The sequence below is a fragment of the Scylla paramamosain genome, chromosome 31 (assembly GCF_035594125.1).
Source record: "Scylla paramamosain isolate STU-SP2022 chromosome 31, ASM3559412v1, whole genome shotgun sequence".
In the NCBI taxonomy this organism is placed as follows: domain Eukaryota; kingdom Metazoa; phylum Arthropoda; class Malacostraca; order Decapoda; family Portunidae; genus Scylla; species Scylla paramamosain.
The window spans coordinates 3,220,001-3,235,955 of NC_087181.1; the positions used below are offsets into that span (position 1 = coordinate 3,220,001).

The 15,955-nt window shown below is 43.2% G+C and overlaps 1 protein-coding gene across 5 annotated transcripts in view; it reads left to right on the top strand.

The window, feature by feature from the left end:
- Positions 1 to 8,863: 8,863 nt before the first annotated feature.
- LOC135116375 (CUGBP Elav-like family member 4) overlaps positions 8,864 to 15,955 on the top strand; it is a 157,285-nt gene continuing 150,193 nt past the window's right edge. For 4 of the 5 annotated variants that reach the window (XM_064033770.1, XM_064033780.1, XM_064033778.1 and 1 more), the window contains exon 1: positions 8,865 to 8,881. The gene's annotated coding sequence lies outside the window, so the exon portion shown is untranslated. Of the gene's footprint in view, positions 8,882 to 15,955 lie in introns of all 5 variants that reach the window. The other variant, XM_064033784.1, reaches the window with a different exon arrangement.

Consider the following 15,955-nt stretch of genomic DNA (forward strand, 5'->3'; position numbering starts at 1 on the left):
GTTTTAATTCTTTCATCTAAGTTTAATCCTCATTACTTTCCGTTCCAATCCTGCGACAGGTTTATTATATCCTGTTTCAGACGTAATTCCAACCATTTAGTCTTCCTCTTCCTAATTATTTTCTTTCCTCATGAAGTTACTTACGAGGAGGAGGAGGAGGAGAAGGAAGAGGAAGAGGAGGAATGTTAGAAGAAATAAAGGAAGATGAGAAGGAAAAGAGTAGTAGTTATTTGGAAACGTACGTGTTTGATAGTTCTCTCTCTCTCTCTCTCTCTCTCTCTCTCTCTCTCTCTCTCTCTCTCTCTCTCTCTCTCTCTCTCTCTCTCTCTCTCTCTCTCTCTCTCTCTCTCTCTCATTTTTTATCTTCTAATTTTGTATTCTGTTGTCTCTACTTCCGCTCTATTCGGACTCTCAAACTCCATCAACTCTCTCTCTCTCTCTCTCTCTCTCTCTCTCTCTCTCTCTCTCTCTCTCTCTCTCTCTCTCTCTCTCTCTCTCTCTCTCTCTCTCTCTCTCTCTCTCTCTCTCTCTCTCTCTCTCTCTCTCTCTCTGTCCCAGTTGTGTTAATTTTTCCCTATTTTATTTTATTTTTTCGTACAATGAGGAAGCTTTAGTATCACGTTGTTAAGCCATGGCGTATATATACTCAAGCTTCAGAATTAAGTGCATTTCTTACTAGAAACTGCAGATTTTTGTGTATTTGCTACCAGAAACTCCAGATTTTTTTTAGTGCATATCACGTAAAACCACAGATTTTTATGTGCAAATTTTAAAACTTGCAAATTTTAATGCACTTTGTATCTGGCAAAAACTTTTGTCTCAGTTCTTTACGTACGAGTACTGTCTCTCTCTCTCTCTCTCTCTCTCTCTCTCTCTCTCTCTCTCTCTCTCTCTCTCTCTCTCTCTCTCTCTCTCTCTCTCTCTCTCTCTCTCTCTCTCTCTCTCTCTCTCTCTCTCTCTCTCTCTCTCTCTCTCTCTCTCTCTCTCTCTCTCTCCCCCCCATACACACACACACACACACACACACACACACACACACACACACACACACACACACACACACACACACACACACACACACACACACGTATAATTTTAGCCATATACTTGCACCATTTCCGTACCTTCTTTCATATCACTCACACACCATCTCTCTCTCTCTCTCTCTCTCTCTCTCTCTCTCTCTCTCTCTCTCTCTCTCTCTCTCTCTCTCTCTCTCTCTCTCTCTCTCTCTCTCTCTCTCTCTCTCTCTCTCTCTCTCTCTCTCTCGCTTTCTCTCTTCACCCCTTCGCCGTCCTCTGCTTCATTCATCTCCCGTGCCGTTCCACTCCCCGCATCCTGATCACCTTCTTCCTCCTCATTAATCATTCCCGAGCGTCCGTCCTTCGCATTTTTTCATCTTCTTTCCTCTCTTTCTCTCTCTCATTACATCTGCGCGCCGCGAGGATAGGACAGGTCAGGATAGGCTTACAAGAGAAGGAGGAGAGGGGGAGACAGAGAGAAACAGAGAGAAAAGAGGGAGGAAGAGGAGGCCATTGCAGACCAAAAGGTTTTTCTTATTGCGTGCACTGCTTCGTTTTCTTTGAAGTTAGATTAGGCTACGCGGGGTACGAGTGGGTAAGGCTACATAAAAACCCTTTGCTACTCGCAGCCCTGGGATCACGATCTTTGATGCCACTGAGCAGCGGACACACACAAGGGGCGCTCAGACCCTTGAAACAAGCCTCTGGTAAGGGTGTTCCGCGGAGGGTGACACAGCTCGCCCTCTTTCTCTACTACTACTACTACTACTACTACTACTACTACTACTACTACTACTACTACTACTACCACTACTATTGCTGCTGCTGTTGCTACAACACAACTTCGGCGTAGCTCCTCTCTTGTTAATGGTGAATTACATGGATCAAGAGGCTCAGGGGAAGTTCATAATGCTAAGCCGTGCCCCGCCAGCGTCCCGCACCTCACGACGCGCCTCACTAGTCTCCTCCTACCCTCCCCCCGTGCCCAATGGAGCGGCAAGCGTTTAAACACCAGCGATAATTTTGCTCCTCAGCCGTGAATCTGGTGACTCGGGGAAACACAAGCTGGGAGATGCTAAATTAACTTGATGCGCTCTCTCTCTCTCTCTCTCTCTCTCTCTCTCTCTCTCTCTCTCTCTCTCTCTCTCTCTCTCTCTCTCTCTCTCGTTTTTGCCTTAATATGTTCCGTTCTCTGCCTTAATCCTTAATTTTCCATTTTCTCTCCTCCAGAGAGAGAGAGAGAGAGAGAGAGAGAGAGAGAGAGAGAGAGAGAGAGAGAGAGAGAGAGTATGCTTGCGTGCGTGCGTGCGTGCGCGCGTGTAGTGATCCTTTACTAGTAATAGTGAAAAATACTAGAAAAGAAAAGTATATATTGTGTTGTACAAATAACAAGGTGAGTTCGGTGATAAAAAAAAATTGTATGAAAAACATTACATAAAATTATAATGAATTAACAAAATTGTGCTACACTGAGAATGAAATAAAAATGTTAATAATAAAATAATTAAGAATTCATGAAAAATCATCATTAAGGATAGATATAATGCAATTTCTCTCTCTCTCTCTCTCTCTCTCTCTCTCTCTCTCTCTCTCTCTCTCTCTCTCTCTCTCTCTCTCTCTCTCTCTCTCTCTCTCTCTCTCTCTCTCTCTCTCTCTCCTTCCCTCCCGCGGGCGTGCAAAGCGTGGCCTCGCCTCACGTGTTCATTTTACGTGTTTTTGGTAATTGGGTTACGAAGGAAAAAGAAAAGAGTGCATTTTTCCGCCGCCTTTGTGTCAACATTATATTTTTAACTCTTCATGACTCGCCCAAATCACACCAGCAGAAAAAATTGTATTAAAATAATCCGCGTTGATTTTGGGGTATTGTGAAAAAAATAATGAAAAAAAAAAAAAGGCAATGTTGCGGAAACGGTGGTCAAGGACCAGGAACGTCTGTACTGGGGAAAAGAAAAAAAAATTGAAATATAGTTTTGACACAGTGAGAGATAACTGAGTATTTGATCTTGTCGTTGGAGGCTCCGCAATACTTGGCACTTCAGGACTGAAATTTTGTGCTAAAATCAATTCCCTCTAATCTTAAAAAATCAAAATTTGATGCCATGAAAATTAATGTAGGTCTCAGAAATTTAGATTTTAAGTTTATGAACGTAGATTTTTCATCACTATTATCTCAAATTATTATTCAAAATAGTTTCTTAAAAATTTTCACTAAAGAAATTCTATCCTTGAAGATTTCTTAAAGCTAAAACAAAAACATGCTTAAAGATTTTAAATACAACATTATAAAACATTATAATGCACTTTATCTTTAAGGAATTCTTATCTAGAATTTTCAGAAAAAGATACCATGAATTTCAAAACATCTTTGAAATAAATTAAAAGAAAGAGGAGAGTAATGGAAAACAATTTCTTCTCAGAAGCTGATTAACAAGAGAAAAATAAACGCACAGAAATAGAAAAAAAAATCCCCATATTACAAACATAAATTAACAAAAAAATAAAACCACCTCACCAAAATAAACTGAGAAAAGAAAAGAGAAAATAAGAAAATCACCATCTCAGAAAAAGAACTCATTAATACGAAAATGAAAACCAGTGAAATATATTAAGAAAAGAATAAAGACAGTAACAAAATCCCCATCTTGGAATCTGAGGTTAACAAGACCCCGTGATCCGAGGCCCCGCGATGGCCGGCAGGAGGGAGTGTTTGATCGCCCAACCACTGTTTCCGGAGCCTACAAGTTCACATCCGGAAGCTGAGAAGGATTTAATTGTCATTTGGGGAAAGCTTTCGCGTTACCGGACCGACCTGCAGCTGGGGGAGGAAGAGGAGGAGAAAGAGGAGGAGGAGGAGGAGGAGGAGGAGGAGGAGAAAGGGGAGGGGTAGGAGAGGAGGTGATGTAGGAGATGGAGAAGAAGGAAGTGGAGTTGGCGAAAGAATACAAAGGAACACAAAGATAAAAACATACAAGGGGTGCTAGAGGAGGAGAGGAGGAGGAGCCGGAGGAGTTGGATAAGGAGAAGGAAGAGAAGGAAGCCGAGGGGGAGTGAGAATAAGGAGGAATGCGGTAAAGATGAAAGCTAAAGAAATGAAGAAATAGGAATTGATAGAGAGAGAGAGAGAGAGAGAGAGAGAGAGAGAGAGAGAGAGAGAGAGAGAGAGAGAGAGAGAGAGAGAGAGAGAGAGAGAGAGAGAGAGAGCCCAATAATAGACGAAAATGTGAGGAGAATGATCCGTAAGAGGTAGTTGAAGTGATACAAAGAAGGTAATTGAATAGAACGGTAAAGAGAATAATAGATAAGAAAGAAGAATAAAGAAAATAAGAAAATGCGAAGTGGAAGACTTATCCTCACTAATGTAGATGGATTTAGGGAACATCACAGGACACTTTCATTTTGTTTCTTATTTTTTTCTTAATTCACTTGTAATATTTTTTTTTCTCATCTGAATTATAATTGTTTTTATTTTCATCAGTGTCATTCTCTCTCTCTCTCTCTCTCTCTCTCTCTCTCTCTCTCTCTCTCTCTCTCTCTCTCTCTCTCTCTCTCTCTCTCTCTCTCTCTCTCTCTCTCTCTCTCTCTCTCTCTCCATCCAAATATCCTTCTCATTCTCCCTCATTTCTCCCCTACTTACCCTCCATTCCACCCTCCGTTTCCTTCCCTTCCATCCTTTATTCCTTCCTTCCTTTCTTCCTTACCTTCCATTCCACCTTTTCCTCCATCATCCTCTCCCATTCCTTCCCCATCCCTCTGTACCTTCTCTTTCTTCCCTACCTTCCATTCTACCTACCGTTCCTCCTCCCTTTCTCCTTTTATTCCTTCCTCTCTTCCTCTACCCTTTATTCTACCTTCCGATCCCTCATCATCCTTTTCTTTCCCCTTCCCTCCCTCCCTTCCCTTCCCTTCCCTTCCCTTCCCTTCTCTTCCCTTCTCATTCTCCCCTACGCCTCGTCTAACCACGTAAACGACCTCAAACGATCCAAATTGACACTAATTGTCGTAATGCCGAGGCAAGACGCGAGTAGCCTTGGCCGTGCATCTCGTGATATTGCAGCTGGCCAAGTCGAGGGTGTAATATTAGCAGGAAGTGATTGTTTCTTAGTCTGTAGGTGCCGGAGCGGGATGTAGATTGTCTGGGTGAATGTAGAAACGTGAGCTAACCTTTGTATCCTAACCTAACCTGTCTTAACTTAACCTATTCTAGTCTCACTTTTGGGTGTAATATTGGCAGGAAGTGATTGTTGCTTCGTCTGTAGGTGCAGGGAGGGGTGTAGATTGTCTGGGTGAGTAGAAACGTGAGCTAATTTTTTTGTATTCTAACCTAACCTGTCTTTGTCTCTCCTAATCTTACTTTTTAGCGGTTTGTTTGGATATATATTGGTGGGGGGTAGGTGTAGAAACGTACTCTGACTTGTCCTGTGCTAACCTAACCTAACTTCAATATCCTAACTCTTCCTTGGGGTCTGTTTGGAAGTAGGTGGGTTGGGTAAATGTAAAAAGGTAACTCATTCTATGCTATCCAGACCTACCCTTATATGATCTGCATATCCTAACTCTTTCTAGTGGTTTCTCCGGGTGTACTGGACTTAACATATCCTTCGTGACCTAGCTTCAGTTTAACTAAAGCTTATCGTACATTACCGAGCTTAACCTAACCTTACCTAACCTAACCTAACCTAACATATAACCTAACTTCACTTTAACCAAAGCTTATCTTCCATTACTCAACTTAACCTAACCTTACCTAACCTAACTTAACCTAACATAACATAACCTAACCTAACATAACCTAACCTAACCTAACCTAACCTAACCTTACCTAACCTAACTTAACATAACCTAACCTAGCTTCAGTGTAACCAAAGCTTATCTTACATTACCCAACTTAACCTAACCTAACCTAACCTATCATAACTTAAAGAAGGAGTTTTTTAATCTTTCAAGATGGAGGTCCCTGACTAGGAATTGAAAAGCGTGGAAATCAACCTGACCTGTGTCCTCTTGACCTAACTTATCCTATTGTCTTTAAACCTATCCAACCCACATTTAATCTGATCTTAGCAAACCTAACCAAATTTTATATAACCTAACCTAACCTATAAACTGTAACCTGATATAACTAACCCATTCCTTCCGTCGCTCCTCTCATCATCCCTTCCCATCACTTCTTCCCATCAGCCCTCCCCATCGCCCCTTCAGTCACCTCCCTCACACTCACCCTCCCTTTAATTACCCACTAATATAACTCATTCAGGTCACTGCTACCCTCCCTTCTCCCTTGAGTCACCTTCAGCCTCCTCTTCCTCCTCCTCTTCCCTCTTCCTCGTCTTCCTCCTATTCCTCCTCCTCATTCTTCTTACCTGACCCAACCTAACCTAACCTAACCTAACCTGATGTAACCTAACCTAACTGAAGAATAATTTAGAGTTATTTTCAAAGATATAATTTTTAGCGAAAGTTAGTGTTCTTTCTCCTTTCCCCTCCTCCTCTTCCTCTTTCTCTCTGTCCTCTTCCAACCCGTCCTCCATAACCTAACTTAACTTGACCTAACCTAATCTTAACTCACCTAAAGGTGGAGCAGGTCTAGAGATGAGTTTCAAAGACATAGATTTAGTAAAAGTCAGTATTTGTTCTCCTCCTTGCCTAATCTAACCTAACTTAACCTAACCTTGCCTAACCTAATCTTCTTTTAAGAGAGAGTTGAGTTTCAAAGGCGTAAACGTACTAAGTGTTCCTCCTCCTCCCTCCTCCTCCTCCTCCTCCTCCTCCTCCTCCTCCTCCTCCTCCTCCTCCTCCTCCTCCTCCTCCTCCTCCTCCTCCTGTTCCGGCTGAGCACAAACACCTCCCTTTGCACCTTCCCAATCCCGGGGAATTTGAGGGCGCCACGAGCAGCACGGCCAGCAACAAACAGCCTCCCGCCAGAGCCTGAGAGTCCTCGGAGCGCCATTGGGTTGCTAATGAGGCTCTGGTCATTTCTGGATCATGTCACAGCATTGTAATGTGCAGATCACCATTACCACTGGACTGGGATGAGCGAAGTGTATTGGGTTTTGAGGGGAGGATGTGCTGGGGGTGTGTTGGGGTGTGGGGGTGTTGGGTGTTGTCTAACTGTAGTGTTGCAATGGCCTCTGGCGGTTAATGTGGTGTCGTGATGTGTTTTAGGGTGTTTGGAATGGCTGGTGTGTTAATGTGTGTTGTGTGTGTGTGTGTGTGTGTGTGTGTGTGTGTGTGTGTGTGTGTGTGTGTGTGTGTTTACCGAGTTGCTGTATGCAGGATTTGAGTCAAGTTCGTGTTGTCTTGTTTCCATATCTGCTTTTTATCCAGAGAGAGAGAGAGAGAGAGAGAGAGAGAGAGAGAGAGAGAGAGAGAGCGTTAGTCATCCGGACAGTCAGCCAATCAGTTGAGCCCGTCAGTCAGTCATTCAGTCAGCCACTTAGGTCAGTCGGTCAGTCCGCCAGTCACCCCGTGAGTCGGTTGTTAGGCATTATTATGGTTTGCTTGTAAAATTCATCAATGTAAGACTAAGCTCGAGGATGTGAGAGTGTGACAGAGATCCTTCGTTTTGCACTGTCAGTCAGCCAGTCAGTCAGTCAGTCAGTCAGCCAGTCAGTCAGTCAGTCAGTCAGTCAGGTCAGTCAGTCAGTCAGGTCAGTCAGTCAGTCAGTCATCCCCAGTGCAGTGAGGGACAGCATTAATGTATTCCCGTCTCCCTTCACACCACCCAAGACGCTTCCTCGTCCCCGCCTCTCCCTGGGATGCTTAGGGCAAGGCTTGGCGGGGACCAGATGATGTTAGGTTAGGGCAGTGTGTGCCTTTTGACTCCCAGCTTAGGTTAGGTCTGTCTGCTCTTTTGTCCTCCTGCCAGGTACAAGAGTAAACAAGTTGGAATGTGGTCTGTTTGACTTCCGTCCCGTATGCAAATATTAACTTGACTTGGTTGTTGTAAGAGGGAGAAAGTCAGGCTGTTGTGACCGAGTTATGAGTACAGCTAAGTTGGTTCTGTGTTGGACATTAGTGGGCGGAATGTCTTGTGTGTTGTTGTGACTTGAGTGGAAATAGTGAGCTTTTATTAAGGTTGTGAGTGATTGTAGAAGTATATTATCTGTTGTGAAGAATTATAAGTACAATTAATGAGATTTTGAGTCTTGTGAGTAGTGGTAGAAATATAATGTCTGTTTGTGACGAGTTGTGGGTAAAACTAAGATGATTTTGTGAGTTATGAGTGGTAGAAGTATGTCCTTTGTGTTTGTGACGACTGATGAGTAAAAATTAATGTGATTTTGTGAGGTTTATGAGTGGTAGAATGTCTTATCACAAGTTGTGAGCAAACTAAGAAGTCTTTGAGAGTTGAGTGGTGGAAATGTATAATGTCCTCAGGTAAAAATGAGTAATTAATCTAACCATTAAACTGCAGAATAAATGCTTTCTTCCCCTAAACAGTGGCACAGGTGACGGTCCCTTCACCTGCAAGACTAATTAATATGTCTTCCTTACTTCGTTGTGTGGTATTTATGTATTGAATTTCTTACCTAAGTTAATTGTTCAGCAGGTAATACTTCACCATTAATTAGTATTGATAATGTAGGAAGCTAAGTAAAAATGTCCTTTTGTCCCCTAAATCCTCCGTATTGCATGATTATAAAAACTTTTCAATTTCCACAAGAGACTGTAGTGAAGTAGTTGAATTTGTGGCTGTCAGCTTATCACCTCCAGTGGTCAGTTTCAGTTCACACATGATATTTTTCTTGATCCTTTTTGATGGAACCTATTTTTGATAAAGATATGAAACTCATTTTTTTCTAAATTTAGTATCGGAGTCCTCTCTTCTTTTTTTCAAGCTTACCAAGAGAATAACACAGGTGAGATATGGCTTCCCCTCTCAGAAAAATAACCTGCACACACACAAACACACACATGTACACCAACCCACCCATGCACACACATATACACCCACCTAACTCATCCACACATACACCCATCTAACCCATCCACACATACATACCCCACCCAGCCACAAAACACACACACTCCTTTATACAAACACTGACACTTCCCCAACCCAGCATTCCCCGTAGTAGTTGTATCGCTGAGTCTGTAAGCACACGAGGAGATGGTAAGGCATTTTTTCAGGAAGGTGAATGGAGAAAGTTACCAAGAGAGAAAAGGAAAGAAGCTGGCTGGCTGGCTGGCTGGTTGGCTGACTAACTAACTAACTGGCTGGTTGGCTCACTGTCTGGCTGGCTGGTTGGGCTCACTGGCTGGCTGGCTGGTTGGCTCACTGGCTGGCTGGCTGGCTGGCTGGCTGGCTGGCTGACTGACTTAACTAACTAACTGGATGGTTGGCTCACTGGCTGGCTGGCTGGCTGGCTGGCTCGCTCACTGACCGGCTGGCTGGCTGGCTGGCTCGCTCACTGACCGGCTGGCTGGCTGGCTGGCTGGCTGGCTGGCTGGTTCACTGGTTGGCTGGTTGGCTCACTGGCTGGCTGGCTGGTTGGCTGGCTGGCTCACTGACTGGCTGGCTGGCTGGCTGGCTTGCTGTCTGACTGGCTGGCTAGCTTTCACTACCAACTTTTGTCTTCTTTGTAGGGCTTGTGACCTCAGTGGGATTTTTTTTTTCATTCTTTTGGTTGCCCAAGGTCAGTGCCCCTCAAACATCAATAACACATTGTACATAACAGTTTAGACTTAATTTTAATCATATGTGAAAACTGCAATGTATTTTTCAATGGGAACGTAAAGAGTATTGTGGGTCAAGTTACTCACCTCTCGCTGTCTTGGGGAAGCTAAGCGTCTCCTCTCGGGGAGCTTAGCAGGTCGTGTTGGCCAGGTAGTGTCCAGGCCGCTCAGAGACCCTCGCCTGTCATAAAGCTTGAGTCCTGCCAGTGGGGAGAGGATGTGCACACCTGAGAGAGAGAGAGAGAGAGAGAGAGAGAGAGAGAGAGAGAGAGAGAGAGAGAGAGAGAGAGAGAGAGAGAGAGAGGGGGAATGACGGGTTAAAAAAACTATATTTATTGAAAGAAAGGAAAAGAGAGGAAACGAGAATGAATGAATGAATGAAAACCACCACCACTACCCTCCTCCTCCTCCTCCTCCTCCTCCTCCTCCTCCTCCTCCTCCTCCTCCTCCTCCTCCTCCTCCTCCTCCTCCTCCTCCTCCTCCTCCTCCGACGGACGCCCACCTGACCCAGCCTCAGATTAATACCCTGTCCCAGCCCCCACCGTCAGTCGTGCCCCCGGGGGTGTTTGACCCTCTTTCTTTTCCTCCTAACTTTGTTTAGCTCTGCCCTCTTTATCCTCGCGCTGTCTCCCTCTTCTTCCTTTACTCTATTTTTCCCCTTTTTTTCTTGTCTTTTTTTTTTTTTAAGGGGTGTGTTGTTCCTTATTGTGTTCTAGGTTTTCTTATTTCTTTCTATTCGTAATTGGTTTTTTGTTTTCTTTTTCTGTGTTTCTTTTTCTCTATTTTAGTTTTATGGGTGAAGTGTTTTATTCTTAAGTTGTTATCTTTTAATCTTTTCCTTTTTCATTTTCTTTGTTTTCTTTTTTTTATTTTTCTCTTAACATATTTACATTTTTCATTCTCTCTCTCTCTCCTCTCTCTCTCTCTCCTCCTCTCTCTCCTCTCTCCTCTCTCACTCTCTCTCTCTCCTCATCTCTCCTCTCCTCTCCTCTCTCTCCTCTCTCTCTCTCTCTCTCCTCTCTCTCTCTCTCTCTCTCTCTCTCTCTCTCTCTCATATTAAAGCAGTCCTTCAGTATTCACTTATTTTTTCACCCCATTTTCTCTCATATTCAACAGCTCCATCGTTTTCCTTTGATTAAATAGGAGCGAACATCACCTTGAAGAGAGAGAGAGAGAGAGAGAGAGAAGAGAGGAGAGAGAGAGAGAGAGAGAGAGAGAGAGAGAGAGAGAGAGAGAGAGAGAGAGAGTTTCTTGGCGAAGTCTGTGTGGGAGCAATGGTGAAGGTGGCGGGGAAATCGGCAGTAACAGTAACGTGTGTGGATCGTAAGTAGAGGCCTGGGTGCCATTCCCAGGCTAATTCCGCTCAAGTAGGACAAAGGCACGCGGTGAGAGAGAGAGAGAGAGAGAGAGAGAGAGAGAGAGAGAGAGAGAGAGAGAGAGAGAGAGAGAGAGAGAGAGAGAGAGAGAGAGAGCAGGGGAGGGGTAACATACAGAATGATACACATCGTTTTTGAAGAGTTCCATGCTTATTGAAATGGAGTTTGTTTACATTTAATAATCTGTCAGTCTACATGTACTCTGTCTCTATCATTGATTCTCACACTTTACATCTTGGATTATGACGATGCACCAAACCCTGTCGTCAGTGTAGTGCAGCTTATTAAAAGGCACAAATATAAGAGCATGGTATGTAAACAGGAAGCCCAGTGTACAGAAACAGAATTACCCGCAAATTATGTGGACAGAAAGACAGAGTTGTGGGACGGACAGGCATGTAAACAAAACAGATTAGACAGAAACTTAGGACAAAATAACAGAATTATTTTGACAGACTGGACAGATAGACGGATAGACACAGATAGACAGTAAGGGACTGGTACCGTCCACTTGGTTTTGTTGTCCTTGGCTAGAAACTCCTCTTACATTAAAAAGACAGGAAGATTAACAGAAACAGACAGACAGACAGACAGACAGACGGAGACACAGTAGCAGGGAATCATACAGAAAGATACAGACTTAGAGAAAAGATGAAAAGATAGAGAAAAGACAAAGAAGCGAAGACACAGACAATTTCAGGCAGATACACCTAGGAAACGAATACATAGATAAAAGATGAGAGTGGATAGACAGAGACAGACAGATAAACAGATAGGACAGACAGGGCCAGGGCAGAGGCTGGCAGGCAGCAGCAGCACTGGGAAACATATCACAGGGACTTGCAAAAATAACGAATACATTGAATACAGACACACTGAAACAGCTTCCAAACAAAACAAAAAGACAGACGGACGGACAGAGGGTTATAGACAGCGTGATGCAGCGAATAGACAGAAAACCTTTCGTTATATCACGGGAATAATGACCTTCGGCGATTTTCAGCATCATGAGGGAGAGAATAAATGAAAAACTTCGTAAAACGCAAATTTATATCGTTTATTTAAATGCACATAAGGATTTACATGATTTATAAAGTGACTTATATGTGATTTATAAAGAAGTTATGTTAAAAAGTATAATGCTAAGAGAAGTAGATGAAAAGAAATAGGGTATCCTAAAACACCAATTTTATCGTCCGTTTCACTTGCATTAGGAAGAACATGACTAGCACAGTGTGAGGGCAGCAGGAGCCTACGTTAAAAAGCTAAAATACTAAAAGGAATAGGAGGAAAGGAGTGTGGTATCTTAAAACACTACGTAAAGCACCAATTTGTATCGTTAATTTAAATCTGCTTTAGGATGAACAAGACTAGCACAGTGAAACGACCAAAGCTACGTTAGAAAAGGTGTAATGGTAAAAGTAATAGGTGAAAAGTAATAGAGCACCGTGCCTGTGTTCAGTGAGGCAAGTGTAGTCTGCGTGTAATGGGTGACCTCTAAGTGCCCACTGCTGCCTGTGTTGCCTCGCCTAACATTCCTCTTCGGGCCCGCCCCCTAATTTTTTCCCTGTCACCTCGCGCCCTCCCCACGGACTACCCGGGAAAGGCCAGGACAAGCGATGACCGAAAGTGTTTTTTTTACTTTTTTCCATGTATTCTAATCCTTTTTCTTCCTTTACTCACTTATTTGAGCGTCATGAACACTTTTTATTTTATCTTTCTTCTCTAACACTATATTTTTGTCTTCTTCCACTGACCTGTTCTAAGCCATCTGCGTACTCTGCATCTCTTGTATTTGATCTTTCTCCTCTACCTTTAGGTCAAGAATGTAATCTTCTTTCTCCTATTCTTACTTGCTTTTAGCCATCTTTTTAAACCTTTTCAACTTTGTTTTCCATCTTCAAATCTTAATTTTTTTTATATATATACTTTCTATGCCTACAGTCTAATTCCTTCCCTCTTATACATAATCTAAACTGGCTACATGCACCTCTTCCATTATCCCTCCCTCTCTACGAGAAGTCTTTCTAACATATCAAGAATCTAACCATTTTCTCTCCTATTCTCACTTGCTCTAAGCCTCATAATCACACTTATTCATTTTACCTTCCTCTACAAAAAGCCTCCTCCGTCACTCCATAAAGCGACACAGTTCGGCAGCGCGTTAACAGAAAAAGCTTGATTTTATTCCACACACGAGCTGGACCGGACAAAACCGTGGTATCGATATTCACGCTATTTAAACTCAACGATGTGACTTGCTTTAGTGTCCCTCAGCCCAGTGGTGCAGCTTCAAGTGCACGTGTAATTCAGTAGGCAGGGAAAGAGAGAGAGAGAGAGGGAGAGACGAAAAGACAGATGCAGCATATGGTACAAGATATGTTACCCTTCGTGACCTTAAACTTCACCCCTCGTCAAACCTCGCCGGTGTTCTGGGTGCATTATGATAAGAGACATCACCACCTCAGCTCCACAAGTCTTGGTGTTGTCATGTAGTGTGGATCAGGAAAAGGTTGGCTGCGTGTGGGTTAGTAATGCGTAGGAGACAGACTCGCTCTCCGAAAATGGTGAGATGTGGCGGTGTTCTTGATACATTAGAGAGCCTGGCCCGTGTTCTGAAACGCTTTGCTCTCTCACCAGGTCTATTTTTAAAGGCCACAGAGATAATCAATCGGGTTCTCAAGAGTGTTTTCTCCCTGTTAACAATATAGAAATCTTGTTAATCTGTCACTAGAACCGTAAAAACACCCATTAAAAATGCATAGCAAGCAGAACATTTTTTAATATAGTGGACGTGCGGCGCAGAATTGTTTCAGAATATGGTCCTGTGTTTGCGTGGGGAAGGCGATCCTGAGATTCAGAAAAATATATGCGTCTGTTTTTATGCCCCACTAGCTCATATTTACATAATTTCAAGTGGCTTCTCTTTCTGTTGCACCGCTAACCTTGGCCGCGAGCAGGGATGGATAGCAGTGAGGCAGGAGATTAAGCAGCGGCGGCCCGTGAGTCACACCTGCTCGTGCCTTATACAGCCAGGAGCTCCGCGCCCCGACTGTTGCTTAAACTCGAGTTCAGAACCTTTTGTGGAAGAAACAGAGAACTTCCGGACGTGTGTAATGGGATTCCTTGATGCAGTGGAGCTTCTTCGCCCCACTGGAGCCTGTTGTAATGGCGGCCCCTCCTCCTCAGGGCCGCGGAGCCATGAATAATGAGTGTGTGAGTGACGCCGAGCCTCTTCCTGGAATGCCACAGGTAAAAGTTTAAGAAGGTGATCAGTCTCTCCGCTTCACCGTTCCCTAACCCTGTCCCTTCTTTCCCTCGCCGGCAACACCTTCACCTATTGTTCCGACACGGATTTTACTCTCAATACGAAGAGTTAGAGTGTTACCCAGGCTCTACTCTCCCTCTATGAGCCTTCCAATCAGTGTCTAAGTGATGGATTCCAAGGCCAGCGAGAGATAGAGTGGAGCAGATCACAACTACAGCCAGGGATTTATGGGTCGTAATCAAATCTCCCACTGAATTATGCTCGTATCCTCAGGTCTATTGAAATCTACTTGGAATTCACTTTCATGGGAAAAAGTAGAGTGCGGCTGATTAATATGATTTGCGTTACGTATGAGGAAAATGTTTGGTGTGCCTGGAAACCCCGCATGTGTGGCGGCGCGTGGGAGAGGAAAGGAAAAAGAGAGGCGAGGGAGGGAAAATTAGAGGCCTCGCTGGGAAGATGAAGAAAATTAGATGTCGAACTTGTCAGAGGAAGAAGAGAGGAGGAGGACGGCGGAAAGAGTGTAGAAGGAGGATGGGGGGTTCGGAGATTATTAAAGAAGACTAAAGATTAAAGACCAAAGGAAAAAACTAAAGAATGGTAATATGTAAGGAAAGCGAAAAAATTAGGGGCGAAAGTAAAAGTAGAGAATGTGAAGATTATATAAATCAAAGAGAAAACTGGAGAACCTTAATGTGACATAGAGAAGACCATGTACATTACAAAGAATAAACTAGAGAGCGGTATTATGATGAATATAATTTAAAAACGAAGAATTAAGCACAAAGGGTAGAGAGTGTGATGACATAACACCTGCCCTATGGTAATTGAAAACCTGTCCTTGGACCAGATTGTGTGTCAATTAACTCGGCACACCTTCACACCTGCAGCGGGAACAGGGCCTCGTGTGTACCTTCCTTACTTACCTGCCTAGACGCGTAGAGGTGTTTGTGAATGGAAGATTAGATTTGTTCTTTATGGATCGTTTGTTTGTTCTTCCATCTTTTCATTAGTCTTGGTAGTGTTACGTGATGCACCGAGACTTGAATGTGGAAATCACGCGTTAAGTGACGGAGGATTTTATTGGGCTGATTTTATTTCTTCTTAACTTACACGTGGCATCAAAAACAGTGTTGATTTGTATTGTAATTACTCCTGCAAGCTACTACTATCCCGTCTAACTATTTCCAGTAATAATAGTAGTACCACAGATAATAATAGGACAAGTTAATCTTTTCTTTTTTTTTTTTTCATCCGTAAAGGAAGCCGACCAAGGAAACAAATGAGGGAAAAAAAAAAACGTTAATCTGGCGTTGCTCTCCCGCAAAGAATGGAAGATGATAAACAAATTAGAATAGAGAACAAAATGCAAAGTGAAGGACTATTCAGTTTTGACTCTCCTGTGGATGGAAATGTTGAGCTGTAAGATGAGTATTTTCAGCTTGACGTGAATGAGTGACAGGCAAAGGTTGGATCCAAATAATGTCTGAATCAAAGCTTGCTTGGCATGTGTTGTTTACAACTTTTGGACGATCATTGCTTGACGCAACATTAAAGATGCGATAAGAATACCATGGCTGGGAATAAAGAGGTGAATAGCCATTCAACTTTTA